The sequence below is a fragment of the Gorilla gorilla genome, chromosome 19 (genome assembly GCF_029281585.2).
Source record: "Gorilla gorilla gorilla isolate KB3781 chromosome 19, NHGRI_mGorGor1-v2.1_pri, whole genome shotgun sequence".
Lineage (NCBI taxonomy): Eukaryota > Metazoa > Chordata > Mammalia > Primates > Hominidae > Gorilla > Gorilla gorilla.
This window is the reverse complement of record NC_073243.2, coordinates 110,545,875-110,558,874: the sequence shown is the minus strand read 5'-3', so window position 1 is coordinate 110,558,874 and position 13,000 is coordinate 110,545,875. Positions and strand designations below refer to the sequence as shown.

The window sequence follows — 13,000 nt, the reverse complement described above, 5'->3', positions numbered from 1 at the left end:
CAACCCTCAAGTTAGAACATCAGCTTCTCCCCAAGTCTTCAGCTGTGCGACCCTCAATCTAGAACATCAGTTCCTCTCTGGGTCTGCAGCTGCAAGACCCTCAAACTACAACATCAGCTTCCCTCCAGGTCTCCAGTTCCGTGACCCTAAATCTAGAACATCAGCTCCTCCCTGAGTCTCCAACTGAAAGACCCACAACGCGAACAACTTCAGCTCCTCCACAAGTCTTCAGCTGCACGACACTCAATCTAGAACATCAGCTCCTCTCCAGGTCTGCAGCTGCAAGACCCTCAAACTACAACGTCAGCTCCTCTCTGGGTTTTCACCTCCATGACCCTCAATCTAGAACATCAGCTCCTCCCTGAGTCTCCAGCTGAAAGACCATCAAAGTGAACATCATCAGCTCCTCCCCGAGTCTTCAGCTGCACAATGTTCAATCTAGAACATCAGCTCCTGTCTGGTTCTCCACCTGCACGACCCTCAAACTACAACCTCAGCTCTTCCCCGAGTCTTCTGCAGCATGATCCTCAATCTAGAACATAAGCTCCTCTCTGGGTGTCCAGCTGTAGGGACCTCAAATTAGAACGTCAGCTCCTCCCAGAGTCTTCAGCTGCACGACCCTCAATCTATAACATCAGCTCCTCTCCGGGTTTCCAGCTCCATGACCCTAAAAATACATGAGAAGCTCCTCCCTGAATCTTCAGCTGCACAACCTCAAATTACAACATCAGCTCCTGTCTGCATCTCCAGCTGCAGGGCCCTCAAACTAGAATATCAGCTCCTCCCCGAGTCTTCAGCTGCACGACCCTCAAACTAGATCATCAGTTCCTGTACAGATCTCCAACTGTAGGGCCCTCAAACTAGAACATCAGCTCCTCCCCGAGTCTGCAGCTGCAAGACCCTCAAATTACAACCTCAGCTCCTCCCGGAGTCTTCAGCTGCATGACCCTCAATCTCGAACATCGGCTCCTCTCCGGGTCTGCAGCTGTAGGGCCCTCAAACTATAACATCAGCTCCTCTCCGGGTCTGCAGCTGTAAGGCTCTCAATCTAGAAATTCAGCTCCTCCCCGAGTCTTCTGCTGCACGACCCTCAACCTAGAATCGCAGCTCCTACCCGAGTCTTCAGCTGCACGACCCTCAAGCTAGAAAATCAGCTCCTCTCCAGGTCTGCAGCTGCAAGACCCTCAAACTAGAACATCAGCTCCTCTGCAGGTCTGCAGCTGCACGACCCTCAAACTAGAACATCAGCTCCTCTCCAGGTCTGCAGCTGCAAGACCCTCAAACTAGAACATCACCTTCTCTCCAGGTCTCCAGTTCCATGACCCTAAATCTAGAACATCAGCTCCTCCCTGAGCCTCCAACTGAAAGACCCTCAACGCAAACAACATCACCTCCTCCCCAAGTCTTCAGCTGCAAGACCCTCAAACTAGAACATCAGCTCCTCTCCGGGTCAGCAGCTGCAAGACCCTCAAACTAGAACATCAGCTCCTCTCCAGGTCTGCAGCTGCAAAATACTCAAACGAGAACATCAGCTCCTCTCCAGGTCTGCAGTTGCAAGACCCTCACACTAGAACATCACCTCCTCCACAGGTCTGCAGCTGCAAGACCCTCAATCTAGAACCTCAGCTCCTCCCCGGGTTTTCAGCTGCAAGACCATCAAACTAGAACCTAAGCTCCTCCCCGAGTCTTCAGCTGCAAGACCCTCAATCTAGAACCTCAGCTCCTCCCTGGATCTTCAGCTGCATGACCCCCAAATTAGAACCTCGGCTCCTCCCCGAGTCTTCAGCTGCATGACCCTCAATCTAGAACATCAGCTCCTATCCAGGTCTGCAGCTGCATGTCCCTCAAACTAGAACATCAGCTCCTCTCCAGGTCTCCAGCTGCATGACCCTCAAACTAGAACATCAGCTCCTCTCCAGGTCTCCAGCTGCACGACCCTCAAACTAGAACATCAGCTCCTCTCCGGGTCTGCAGCTGCAAGATTCTCAAATCAGAACATCAGCTCCTCTCTGAGTCTGCAGCTGCACCACCCTGAAACTAGAACATCAACTCCTCTCCGGAACTGCAGCTGCAAGACCCTCAAACTAGAATATCAGCTCCACTCTGGGTCTGCAGCTGCAAGACCCTCAATCTAGAACCTCAGCTCCTCCCCGGGTCTTCAGCTGCATGACCCCCAAATTAGAACCTCGGCTCCTCCCCGAGTCTTCAGCTGCATGACCCTCAATCTAGAACATCAGCTCCTATCCAGGTCTGCAGCTGCATGTCCCTCAAACTAGAACATCAGCTCCTCTCCAGGTCTGCAGCTGCATGACCCTCAAACTAGAACATCAGCTCCTCTCCAGGTCTCCAGCTGCACGACCCTCAAACTAGAACATCAGCTCCTCTCCGGGTCTGCAGCTGCAAGATTCTCAAATCAGAACATCAGCTTCTCTCCAAGTCTGTAGCTGCACGACCCTCAAACTAGAACATCAGCTCCTCTCCAGGTCTGCAGCTGCAAGATTCTCAAATCAGAACATCAGCTCCTCTCCGAGTCTGTAGCTGCATGACCCTCAAACTAGAATATCAGCTCCTCTCCGGAACTGCAGCTGCAAGACCCTCAAACTAGAATATCAGCTCCACTCCGGGCCTGCAGCTGCAAGACCCTCAATCTAGAACCTCAGCTCCTCCCCGGGTCTTCAGCTGCATGACCCCCAAATTAGAACCTCGGCTCCTCCCCGAGTCTTCAGCTGCATGACCCTCAATCTAGAACATCAGCTCCTATCCAGGTCTGCAGCTGCATGTCCCTCAAACTAGAACATCAGCTCCTCTCCAGGTCTGCAGCTGCATGACCCTCAAACTAGAACATCAGCTCCTCTCCAGGTCTCCAGCTGCACGACCCTCAAACTAGAACATCAGCTCCTCTCCGGGTCTGCAGCTGCAAGATTCTCAAATCAGAACATCAGCTCCTCTCCGAGTCTGCAGCTGCACAACCCTGAAACTAGAACATCAGCTCCTCTCCGGAACTGCAGCTGCATGACCCTCAATCTAGAACATCAGCTCCTCTCCGGGTCTGCAGCTGCAAGAACCTAACAGTAGAACATCAGCTCCTCCCTGGGTCTACAGCTGGAAGATCCACTAACTAGAACATCAGCTCCTGTCCGGGTCTCCAGCTCCATGACCCTCAATCAAGATTATCACCTCCTCCCTGAGTCTCCAGCTGAAAGACCCTCAAGGCGAACAACATCGGCTCCTCCCCGAGTCCTCAACTGCATGACCCTCAAACTACAACATCTCCTCCTCCCCGAGTCTTCAGCTGCATGCCCCTCAATGTAGAACATCAGCTCCTCTCCAGGTCTGCAGCTGCACGACCCTCAAACTAGAACATCAGCTCCTCTCCAGGTCTGCAGCTGCACGACCCTCAATGTAGAACATCAGCTCCTCTTCAGGTCTGCAGCTGCAAGACCCTCAAACTAGAACATCAGCTCCTCTCCAGGTCTCCAGCTGCACGACCCTCAATCTAGAACATCAGCTCCTCTCTGGGTCTGCAGCTGCAGGGCCCTCAAGGTGGAACATCAGCTCCTCCCCAAGCTAGAACACCTCTCCCACCTGGATCTCCAGCTCCACGACCCTCACAGAACAGCCACACTGGCTCCTTCATTGTCTTCAGCTCCACAACCTAAGACATCAGTGGGAGCACCGGCTCCTCCCTGGACGTCCAGCTCAACAACTCTCATAGACTTAAAAGGCAGCACGTGCTCCTCCCCAAGACTCCATCTCCACCACCCTCAGATTTGAACAGCAGTAGCACCAGCTCCTCTCCAGGTCTTCAGCCCCACGACCCTCCCTAAACAATCCCTTCTCATGAAATTCAGCAGTCAAGAAATCTGCAGCGGAAGTAAATGAATAAATGTTTTGTTTTCAAATCGATATCTCTTTTATGTTCGTGAGTTAACTCTTCTACTTTCCATTAGCCTTGCAATCTACTTATGTCCAATGTGAAATAGAAACACACCATTTGAAATCACGTTTAAAAACTTAGTAATATTTTTAAATAAAATCATTACACAGCTGTAGACACGATCCTATTTCTGCCTGTGCAGAAATCTTATGAAAATTCGAACTATGAATTTACTTTGTTGAGATTCCCAGAATACACATTAATCCCAACTGTTACTCCCCTCCTTAAAATCTTTTAACATATTCCCATCACCTGAGCATAAATGCCAGCTCCCATCCACAGCCCAAAGTGCCCAGCACGGCCCTGCCCTCTGCCCTGGTCTATGGTCTCCCCTCTTAAATGCCAGCACCATCCACAGCCCACAGTGCCCAGCACAGCCCTGCCCTCTGCCCTGCCCTCTGCTCTGGCCTAAGGTCTCTCCCCTGTGCTGTTCCCTTCCTGCCGGACAGGCCTCTGTCCGTTCCTCAAACCACACAAGCTCAGGCCTGACTCCAGGCCTTTGCCCTTCTGTGCCCTCTGCCTAGGGTGCCTTTCCCGGGCTCTGCATCCTCCTCTCAACCCTCTGAGCTCCAGCCTGCTGGTCGCCCCTCAGGTGGATGAACACATGGTGTCCTCTCGCCCTGCCAGCTTTTGCACAGGCTGTTCTCTGTGCCAGACACAAACCCTCTCTATCGGGGTTTACTCTCTAAATACCATTCGTCCTTGGAGTCTCCACTGAAATATCGCTCCCTGCCCACCCCCCTCCCTTGGACTTAACCTTGGTTAGGTTGCCCTCGTCTCCCGACTCCGGGAAGCTAGATGCTCTCCTAGCACTCAGAACTTGCCCATTGCCACATTTTGCAGACCTGTGATTACTGGGTTAGGTTGGTACACAAGTCATCGCGGGTTTTGCCATTACTATTAATGAACTGCAGCACCGGCTCCTCCCCCCCCCCCTTTTTTTTTTTTGCCATTACTTTTAATGACTGCTGCACCAACCTATTAGAATCATTCATATTTATTCATCCATCATCTGCCTTCCCCTCTAGAAAGGAAGCTCCATGAGAATAGAGGCCAAATCTACTCAAATCACTCCACCTTCCCACACATTGTCAATAATCATTTACCGACTGACTGATAGAGAAATGCCTTCCCTGTTGCTGGGATGAGGCACATGACACGCCCCTTTGAAAGTCACTGTCATGGACAGTTGGCATTTGCTCTTCACTGCTGCACCCGTGGCGTGGCTGGGCTTAGGCTGATCTAGTTTGGCCTTGACTCGAGGCTGAGGATGGGAACCATGCCTGCTCCACACGCCTCTCATCCCACAGCCAGAGCCGCTGTTCCCTGGGGCACACACATCTCGTGGGGAAAATCAAGAGCCTTAGAGGGCAGGCCTGGCAGCACCACACATTCCAGGCTTCTGCTTCTGCCGTGTCTGTGAAAATCTCGTTGCCAGAAGCAAGTCACCCAGCCACGAGCAACACCTATGGGATGGATAAGTCCATCCACCCTCCCTCGGGCCCTGGCAAGGTTGTGGCTATGTCATACTCTTACGGGGGGAGTGAAAAATCGAGGCCCAACATTAAATCACCCACACAAGAAATGTCAGCCTCTGTCCCCACGCTGGAATCATTCTTCACCAGCCGGTTTGCCTGAATTCCCTTTGCAATGGTGTCTGCAGGTTTAGGCCAATGCTGTTCCCCGTGGAGGACAGAGAAGCCTCAATGGGCCTCCATCTGTTGGGAAGAACAAGATATTAGCTTGGTGCAAAACCACCGCAAGCCCCAGGGGGCCCTTGTGCCATGAGACAGGAGAGGGGCAGAGAACTGTGGGAACTCAGGAAAGCTTGCATCCCCAGCCCCTCCCGTGCATCCCCAGCCCCTCCCGTGCATCCCCAGCCCCTCCCCTGTGACCCCAGCACCAGTCCTCTCCCCTGCTTGCCCCATCTCTGCTTTCTTTTTTTCATTTTCTTTCTTTCGTTTTTTTTTGAGACAGGGTCTGGCTGTGTCACCCAGGCTGGAGTGCAATGGCACGATCTCGGCTTACTGCAGCCTTCACCCCCCGGGCTGAAGCAATTCTCCCTCCTCAGCCTCCCCAGTGGCTGGGACTACAGGTGCATGCCACCATACCCAGCTAATTTTTATTTTATTTTTATTTATTTATTTATTTATTTTTGTAGAGACATGATTTGCCATATTGCCCAGGCTGGTCTCAAATTCCTGAGCTCAAGTAATCCTCCCACCTCAGCCTCCCAAAGTGCTGGGATTACAAGCATGAGCCACCGAGTCCCGCCTGCTTTATTTTTCTCTACAGTACTTGGAATCTTCTAATGTACTAAGGACACGTGTATTTTCTTTCTGTCTTCCCTAGAACAGGAGCTTAATGTGGGCAGGTATTTTTGTTGATCTCATTTATCACCCTATCCCCAGTGCCTGGAACAGGGTCTGGCACATGAATGGTGTGTTCTAAATAAATATTTTTAATAGATAAATAAATGAAATATCATACAAGAGAAAGCTAGTATCTGGAACTCACCCATCAACAGAATCTAAAAGCCAAAGACCTTTAGCCTGTCTCTGCCTCTGAACACACCCAACCCCGGAGGAGCCAGCAGCGGAAAAAGAGGAACAAAGGTGGGGAAGCGAGCAGGTGGTGCCCACCAAGTAAGGAACCCTGAGGCTTAGGCCGAACCTGAGCTGGAGAAGGGACTAATCTAGGAACTGGGTGTGAGATTAAAGTTTAGATTTGTCTGGCCTGGACTTTGTAACACCTAAACAAGAGTTATTCTATTCTTTTTTTTTTTTTTTTTTTTTTTTTGAGATGGAGTCTCACTGTCCCCCAGGCTGGAGTGCAGCGGCGCGATCTCAGCTCACTGCAACCTCTGCCTCTTGGGTTCAAGTGATTCTTATGCCTCAGCCTCCCGAGTAGCTGGGATTACAGGTACACACCACCATTCCCAGCTAATTTTGTATTTTTAGTAGAGATAGGGTTTCACCATGTTGGCCCCCTGGCTCACGCCTGTAATCCCAGCACTTTGGGAGGCCGAGGTCAGGAGATTGAGACCATCCTGGCTAACACGGTGAAACCCCATCTCTATTAAAAATACAAAAAATTAGCTGGGCGTGGTGGCAGGTGCCTGTAGTCTCAGCTACTCAGGAGGCTGAGGCAGGAGAATCGCTTGAACTCCAGATGCAGAGGTTGCAGTGAGCCAAGATCAATGCCATTGCACTCCAGCCTGGGTGACAGAGCAAGCCTTCATCTCAAAAACAAACAAACAAACAAACAAAAAACCTTCAAACGAATGTAAGAATTATTATTTTTTAAAGTACAGCTTTAAAAATGCCCCTTACAAATACATCAGTGTTATATTAAGGCAAACCCACTTCAGAAGCACAAAGTTAATTTCTTATAATTCCAAGAAATATGTGAATGTTAAAAAAAACCCAAACACCTGAAAAGGGATCAAACTCAAGATAGTTTGTAACATTTTATTGCAAAAAGAAGGGCAGAGAACAGTCTTCTTCTTCATACCTGTTCACCACAGTAATTTTTAGCAGCTCTCCTGTGCAAAGAAGTCTCATCAATGAATCAGCGTATGGGCCACAAATACCTTCTCAGTGCGGTCTCACCTAGAATACAAGCACTCAGAAGCACAAATTTAACTGAAGTGAGAAACCACGCCATTTTGTAGCTTCAGTTTTTCTACCACTAATATATTAATTTCTTGAAATAGCCTAATAATTTAGTTCTACTATCAAAACAGAAGCCCAATCTGGGAGAACAATTATTATAGAAGTCAAACTAATTTCAATCATATTAGTATAGGAATTCATATTAGCATAGGCTAATAATTCATATTAGTAGAGGCGGGAGGATCACTTGAGCCTAGGAGTTTGAGACCAGCCTGGGCAAGACAGTGAGACTCCATCTCTAATTTTTTTTTTTTAAATAAAGAAATTCAGAGAGGAGAAGGAAGTGGATTGATATGTGTCTATCCAAGGACAAATTTTGTGTGCCTGTACATACAACTCAACTATGAACCTTCCTTCACACAGCTCACAATCTAGTAGCGAGAGGGAACTACGAAAACATGAGCCCCCACGATGAGGAAAAAGGCGCATATCAGAGAAAAGGAAAATGCTGCGATAATCCAATGGCAGGAGCGGCACGCATCCGCTTTCTTTGTTTTTTTGAGATGGGGTTTTGCTCTGTCTCCCAGGCTGGAGTGCCGTGGCTTGATCTCAGCTCAATGCAGCCTCAACCTCCCAGGCTCAAGTGATCTTCCCATCTCAGCCTCCCAAGTAGCTGGGAATACAGGCGTGCACCACTACACTTGTTTAGTTTTTGTAGAAACAGGGTCTCACAATGTTGCCAAGGCTGGCATCCTGAAGGGCGGGTGGGGCTTCATCCTACAGAGATGAAAGGCAGAAGAAGCTCAGAGCCCAAAGCAAAGGGGTGGAGGACAAGGGCATCTTCAGAACAGAGTGGCTCGGTTGAGACATCCAGTAGGATGCCACCAGGCAGAGGTGTGGTGGAAAAACACAGGGCCACGGTGAATGCTCACATGTGAGGAGCAAACCACCACAGAACACGACAGAAACACGGTGTACTAAATCAGGCTTCAAATCGCAGCCCTGCAACTTGAGAGCTACCACAGGTAACCCGGAAAGGGAGCACCGACAGCACCGCCCACTGCCTGAGGCTATGAGATGGACCAGAAACCTGTGCTTACTAACAACCTGCCTTATTCCGGAAGGAATTCAGGAAACGCAGAGACACTCACAGTACAGCAAAATAAAGTAAATGTGAATCATGTTGGCTGAGGAGAAAGTGAAGAGTCTAAGACTATGTCATAAAGTTTACCTCTACTTTAAACTCTCATTACTGGTGAGCCACCAACCTGACTTTAAATTTTCTAGCAGCTAAATTGAAGAGGAAAATGTAATCAGGTAAAGGTTTATAAGATGCAAACAAAAGAGAACAGCCACCACAGTTTCTGAGAACACGCGCAGCTCCAGCTCCAGGAGAAACAGGGTGGCCATCTCCTGGGGCTGCCCTGCAGCAGGCGTGTGAGCCCCAAAGCCAGCGTCTCTCAGGGTGAACGGTGACTACGGGCTTCATGGGGCCACACGCCTCTAGTACAAGCTGAGGAAATCTCCCAGGGCAATTCAAGGAACAGGGTCTCACAATGTTGCCCAGGCTGGTCTCAAACTCCTGGGCTCAAGCGATACCCCTGCCTCGGCCTCCCAAAGTGTTGGGAGGTCAGATGTGAGCCACTGCATCTGGCCCCGCATGCACTTTATAGAGGACGGCTTTGCATCCTGAAAGGTGGGTGGGGCTTCATCCTGCAGAGAGGAAAGGCAGAGGAAGCTCAGGGCCCAAGGTAAAGGGGGGCGCCTAAGAAAAGTGACTCCATTGGGACCACGGTGAGAGGGTCCCGATACACAGCTTGGGTTAAGCCAGACACTGATTTCAAAGTATCTCAGGAATGGTGGACTCAGCACCTGTCAGGCAATTCTCTCTCTCAAGCAGTCTCCTGGTAGATATTTAGTAGCAGCTGAAATCAAGCTTATGTTCTGACTGACACCTGCTCATGGTTAAAGAGCTATATACGCTTTGAGGACCAGCTGAACTGGGGCAGGACTAACACCCTCTGGTGAAAATACAGGAACCCAAACACACAAGTCAGAGCAGGAGGTGTCTCCCCCACCCCCAAACAATAATGCTGACCTTGGATTTGGGTTAAGTGCTTAGCCCAGCGTGTGAGTGTTCAGTAAGTGGAAACCATCATCACCATCATCAGGTAATGGAAAACCATCAAAGCTTTGAGCTGGCTTGTTAGCCAAGAATAGTAGTAGTGTATTAGCTACTACTAATACTCACAGCTGACAATTACTGAGCACTTGCTCCCTGCCAGGAATCACGGAAACACCTCGCATGCATTTCCTCAATACTCCCTCCCAGTAACGGCGAGGACACAAAACTGGTAGAGCCAGGACTGGAATCCAGGCAGGCCCCAAAGCACTCCAGTGGAGCCTGCCAAGGTGGGCAGGCTACCATGCTAATGACGTCCAGTATTTGACCACCACTCCTAGTTGAGCAAGTTTAACAGAAAACCTAAAACTAAACTTAAAATCTAACAATTTGAGCAAATGCATAAAAAGCAGGCTGTTAAAATGGATCATAAATCTTGCATCACTCGCTGGAAAACCACTCAAAATAAACGTCTCTGAGACATGGCCTCTGAGGAGGGCACTCCGTGTGGCTCGTATCACCCTGGTGACAAACCACGTGAACCTGGGTGGTCACCTGACCATACTGAACAGACGATGCACAGAGCCATTTGCATCCACTGTGGTCAACATTCAGGAAGTTTTAAGCTAAGATATGCCAAATTGTAGCCTACTGGATTCCGGGTTCTCTTGACATCTCTTTCTAGTCGCCATGTCTTGCACTTCCCGAGTATAAATGAACTGACATGCAAATAAAAAAAGGAGGATTTAAGAATAATGAAAAGAGAAAAATCAAGAAAGCACAATCACTAGTGTAGAGATAACAGCATTTCTGAATTCCCTGAAAACAATCTATATAAATGCATGTGAAATAATACACCAGCATCTGTGGCCCACACGCCACATATCAGGAACGGATGTCAGAATATAAGGTAAACATGTCACTCTGAAAACACAAATCCTCACAAATCATTAGGCAGTAAGGCTGAATCCAGCACCCCCCCACCCACAGCGCAGCGAGGCAGTGTCTAGCAGCCGCAGTGCCCTCCGCACCCCAGTTCAGTCTCTGGCAACATCAGATACTTCCCACTAACAACGAGGAGCCTTTCAACATTTTCACAACATCTCAAAACTGACCCCTATTCTAGCTTAAATGGCACGGATCTGGAAAGGCAAACTATACACAGAATCAGAAAAGATGACTGCCCCTGAGGGATTACAGAAAAAGCAGCAGTCAGGTGTTCAATGAAGTAAAATGTATCCAATGATAGCTCAGGGGAGGGGGATCAATTGAGCTGAAACTGGCAAGAACGTAACTCCAGGGAGCTCACAACACGCAAGGACCCGATTTCCCGCTGCCTGAACGCCCAATATTCGCACACTGATAAGAACACCTCCCCATAACTCCCCTGCCAGCGCCTCCAACACCCCCAATCCTTTCCCCAGGAACCCAGTCCCAGTTTCTGCAGTTCCTGTAACAGCCACGTTCCCACACAAGTGCTGCCTGAGCTCCCCAAGCCCTCCAACAATCACCCCCCAGTGCCCTCGAAGGTCTATTCAGAGAAGTCACCAAGATGCAGTCACCCAGGAAATTCAAGGACCTCCAACTTACCAAAAGGCTTTTGGCTGTACAGAGCTAACCTTCCTATTCCCCTCCTAAATCTACAATCTAGTTTTCATTTCTCAAGAAGTCTTTCCCTGTGCTCACGCACGCAGTTGTTAGCTGGCTCGGTGAGGCACTCCAAGCAGTAACAGCGGTAGCCACAAAATAAACCAGAAGCGTCTCCACCATGAAGCAGTAATAACAATTTGTCCTAATGATTCCTTTGTCCTTGGAAAAACAACTTCAGAAAGTTATCCACTGTGAACAGGGCAGGCTCGCGGCTTCTTGGTCCGGAGACCCAGGTCCCACTGGCCCACTCACCGTTGGAGAGAGCTTGCTGAAGCTCGGTGTCCGATATCACTCCACTCCTGTCTTTATCGACCCTATAACATCAAGAAGACCAAATAAGTTGGCGATCGAAAGTTCAGGAAAAGCAAAACAAACGTCTCCTGTCAACCCTGCACCGACTCTGGAAGGCTCCCTCCTGGAACCTCCGCCTCTCCCGTCCTGCTGAGGAGTACAGGGGAATCGAGGAAGTGCCCCAGGAGCCGACGTCCAGTGTGGTCTTTCCCTAAGAGGACAATCATCTTTCTCTTTTCCCCCCTCAATCCTTCCCTTTCTTCCCCTCCTGGCCTGTCTGAATTCCCATTTGCACCAGTTTCCCTTTTTCACAGACAAGACAAGATTCCCTCAGATAACTAAGCCATTCCCTGGCCATGAGTTACTACAGTTTCGGTCATTCATTCAGTGGAAAAGCGACCAGGGACAGAAGGCGCCGCCATAAAGGTCACCTGGCCCGAGCAGACGCCAGGTCGCTGCTTCTTCCTTGGCTGCTGACATTTTAACAGCGGCCCAGACAGTCTGTTTCCGCTTTCCCCAAACAAGCGCCCTGGAGACCCTCCCCCTGACGGCTCGAGGCGAGAAACAGGGCCTGGCTCAGGAGCCGGTGGCCGTGACCTCGGGTCTGCAGTGGCGCACTCTGCACCTTGGGAAGGGCCCGACGCACAGGACAGGGACCGGGCAGGAGGCAGGGGCGGCCACAGGAGACAGGGCAGCGGACGGGGGAGACCGCGGGGGACCCGGAAGGGGATGGGGGCGGCCGCGTCGGCTGGGGCAGGGGTCGGGGGCGGCCGCGGGGGTCGGGGCAGGGGACGGGAGAGGCGGCGGCGGTCGGGGCAGGGGACGGGGGAGGCCGCTGGGGACACGGCAGGTGACGGGGGAGGCCGCGGGGCAACCGGCAGGGAACGGGGTTGGCCGCGGGGGTCGGGACAAGGGTCCGGGGCAGCTGCGGGGCAGGCGGGAGGTGCCGGGGCGGTGCCAGCCCGCACCTCTGGAAGACGTTCCACAGGAAGCTCTGGTCGGGCAGCGCCGCGCCCGCAGCAGGCCCAGGGCCGCCCGGGGCTGGGGCGGTAGGAGTAGGCGGCCAAGGGCCAAGGCCCGCCGCTGGGCTGAGGCGCCTGCGGCGACTGGCGACCTCTCAGAGCGACACCGCTTCCGCCTCTGCCGGGGGCAGGGCCTGGCGTTACCGCCACTTCCGGGGGCGCAGGAAATGCGCGTTGTCCGGGATGCTCCCGCACAGGCCGCCTGCGCGCCGGCCGGGAAGGCGCTTGGAGAAAATGTCCCGCGCTGCGACCCGGGACAGGCAGTGATGGAGCAGGGACTTAGTTTGCCTTTCAGTTCTTGTATAAAAAGAAGTTTTGAGGTGAATGTGATTCGCTAACAGTCGGAAACTCTGGGCGGGGCGCG

General features: G+C 51.2%; 1 pseudogene; it reads right to left on the bottom strand.

Annotated features, from left to right (window-relative positions):
- The window catches only part of LOC134757564 (peflin-like), a 31,227-nt pseudogene extending 18,447 nt beyond the window's left edge, over positions 1-12,780 (bottom strand).
- Between the last annotated feature and the right edge of the window lie 220 nt (positions 12,781-13,000).